Source organism: Camelina sativa, chromosome 5, assembly GCF_000633955.1.
Source record: "Camelina sativa cultivar DH55 chromosome 5, Cs, whole genome shotgun sequence".
NCBI classification, from domain to species: domain Eukaryota; kingdom Viridiplantae; phylum Streptophyta; class Magnoliopsida; order Brassicales; family Brassicaceae; genus Camelina; species Camelina sativa.
The window spans coordinates 13,330,852-13,334,499 of record NC_025689.1 but is presented as its reverse complement, the minus strand read 5'-3'; positions in this window follow the sequence as shown (position 1 = coordinate 13,334,499).

Sequence of the window (3,648 nt, the reverse complement as noted above, 5' to 3'; positions counted from 1 at the left end):
TTTTTTTTTTTTTTTTTTTTTTTTTTTGCGTTAAACAGGATCCAAAATATGGGATGTAGATACCTTTGACCGGACCCGATTTCCCATTTTTTTAACTTTTAAGTTTATTTTTAGTGAAGTTCCTAATTTGTTCTTTAAATTAGTGACATTCTTTGTAAAAATAAATGTTTTTTTGAAAAGGGTTAAAAATAAAGGTTATTAACATAAATGGTACTCTTTGAAATGTAATTCAAAAATGTTAAATAAATTAAAATTAAATACACTTTTGTCATTGAATATATAGTCACTCACTGTGCTACCAATCAAACTCTTATTATACCTCCACTTAGCCTTCGCCGTAGCTCGTCAAAAAATATTGTTATACCTCCACTATGTTTTCCTAATGATATTTTCGTAATGTGTAGCTACATTGCCCTAATGCCTAATGCAATAAATCTGTATATAGTTCGATAGAACAAAATATTGCTACGTTATCATACCGATGGTTTTAGTAAAATCTGTTACAAATTTAACGGCTTGAATTCGTCAAAATCTGGTACATCGAATTCCCACGAGACCATAGTATGGTCATTTAATATTTATAAATGTGTTATATTTATAAGATTATATAACTTCTCCAACGTACCGCTTAATCTTATGATGTATATTGCTACTCTACTATCAGTTGTGCCAATCAAACTCTATATAACCCTCGTCAACAAAATGTCGTGCATTGTTTTTAAAGAATTATGGCTACTTGAATCATAAGTTTTGACCCAAAAATAACAACTGAAGATATGTATGATAGAAGTAGAAACATATACATAACTTGTCTATGGTAAACAATATATATGAACTTGGGATCAAGCAAAAACTCAATATGGAAATCATGGTACCGTACATCATCTTCTTATAGTAATGTATTTTTTGGCAATGAACTATGGCTACCTATTTTACAAATCTTCGTAAGAAATTAATATATAATGTCTACGTTTTGAAAGACTCGTCATTTACGTCGACTTGAATGAAAATATAAGTTTCGGTAGCTTCACGTATCTAATCCAAAAATACATCGATCGTGTTAATCCCCATTCTCCCTTCTTTTCTTGTACACGTTTTAGTCGTCTCATATCAAATCCTCTCTTTAAAATGAAAACAAAAAAGATTGAGAGAGACACTTCCAAGAACAAATCATGTGAAAACTTTGAGGTAGGGCTTAATCAAAGAGGTACAAGAGAGGGGAGGGAGGGGGGACAAATTGGATAAGAAAGGGTTGGAGCATGTTAAATCTCTGTCCACCAAACCCTCGGGATGGTTTAGAGACTCTCAAGTGGACCAATGCAAACCAATTTTACTCTCTAACGAATCTCTGATTCTCTCTGACTTTAGACAGAGACAAATCGGGGACAACGAATTAGATTCATTTCAATCTTATTCGTTTATGGAAGTCAAGAGTTCCACGTAAGGCTTTCTTACAAGATGTGTTAGGTGGAGTCGTTGCATGCACGTATCCGACTGTGAACACGTGGCTACCCATGTTATCACGAGACTTCAACTAAATTAATGTGTTGTCTCCCTTGCATGGCTCAAGGATTTATGTACACTTCCGTGTTTGTGACATGTAATGATAAACTGTTTTCTAATAAAATTATTTATAAGGTTTAAACACAGTTAGTTATTAATAACTATGTATGTATGTAAGTTACGCATCACGTATGTTGTAAACATAAAAGAAAAACTTTCCTTTTTTGGGCTCAGAATACTTTCAATACAATAGAGACTCTTATCCACTCAGAAAAATATCTTGTTGGAAAAATAATTTTTTTTCCTTAGATTTTCACATATTTACATCCTTATTCACTATAATCTGGGTTCTTACTCGTTATCTATCATGTTTTCTTCAAACTTCTTCATAGCCTGTTGCTATCTGTCGATTCTCCCTAAAATCAATTCGGCAATCCCACAATATGTCTTCCTCGATTGATAACATGATCAAAGCATTAGAAGAAGCTGATGAGCCATTTAATCTGCCGAATCTACCTCAGTTTTCTTCGAAGAACACAAACTCGATAAGTTTAATTGGTCGAATTCTCAATCCTGATTGTCAAAATGTCTCGGATATTGTGGATATGCCCAGGAAGTGGCTAATCTATGATCGCTTTAGGGGAGCGGCTCTTTCGAAAGACAAATTTCAATTCATCTTTAAGCACGAACAGGATTTGGAAAAGATACTCCACCATGGGGTTCATACGTACAACCAGTAGACAATAGCCCTTGATAGGTGGGTAGAAACACCTCCACTTGCTTATCTCCAATCAATTCCGATATGGGTACAAATTTGCAATATACTGGTTAACCATCACACGAAAGAAGCAATCAAGGTATTCACAGAATTTGCAGGACCAGGTCTTCAACTCGACTATGATCCATCAATTTCTCAGAACCAGGACTTCGTTCGAGCTGAGATTCTTTTTGATGTTTCAAAATCGCTTCGAAGATCCAAAGTGATAGTTCTTCCCTCTGGTGAAGCTATAACAATTCTTTACGATTATGAAAGGATTCAGAAGAGGTGCTACTTTTGCCAGCGACTCACACATGAACGAGAGAAGTGCCCCCTGTATCTTCAGAAACATAAAGAACTTTAGGGCACAGAGATAAAGCACTTAGTTCATGATAAATCCGCCGTCTTCGATTCTTTTAATTCTCCGACACTGACTTTTCCAACTGAGCAAGACTCGGCTCCTCCAGTTGGGAAGATTAGCATCCCAGCCTTACCCATGCTGTATGAAGACCCATCAGACGCTTAACTTGGAACTCAAGAAGAAACCTTGGAACTTAAAACGGACCTGCCTTTACTCTCTTCAAAAGGTCCTCCAGAACCAGCAAATCTCTATGAAGTTCCCTTGGACTCATCATATGTCTACAATATTCTTAACTCGGATGCTAGCACTTCTGGAACGGAAAAGGCAAATTCTTTGTATAGGAAGAACTCTCTCAAGCCAGCACGAAACAAAAAGGTATTCCACTACTCTATCCTCCAATGAATTCTGAATTAACCTTAGATTCAGGAACCACTTTGTTGGGTAAAAGGAAAGGTTCAGTAGAAGGAAAAAAGGTTCACAAAGTAGGGAAGCACACAAATCAAAAGATGGTCCCTCTAAAGGGACCGTCTACAATCTAATGAGCCTTCTAAGCTAGAATTGTCAAGGTTTGGGATGGTTCCAAGACTTGACAATTCCTCGCCTCAAGGAAATACGTAAAGAACATTTCCGTGAGATTTTGTTTTTGATGGAGACTATGAATAACAGTAATGTCTTGGTAGATATTCAGGAATGGTTAGGATATGATAGAGTGTTTACTATTAACCCTATAGAAAAGAGTGGAGGCTTGGCTTTTTGGAAAAGCAGTGTTGATATTACATTTCTTTCTGTCGATAAGAACCTCCTAGACCTCCATGTTAAGTTTGGTTTAGTAGATTTCTTTGTCACGTGTGTATATGGAGATCCGATGTTTACTTCCTGGCCATTAGTTTGGGAAAAACTAATGCGTACTGGACTAACACGAAAAGAAAGTTGGAGTATGGTTGGAGACTTCAATGAAATTCTGAACAATTAAGAGAAAATAGGAGGACCTAGAAGAAGCGAGGCCTCCTTCCTACCCTTTGAGAAC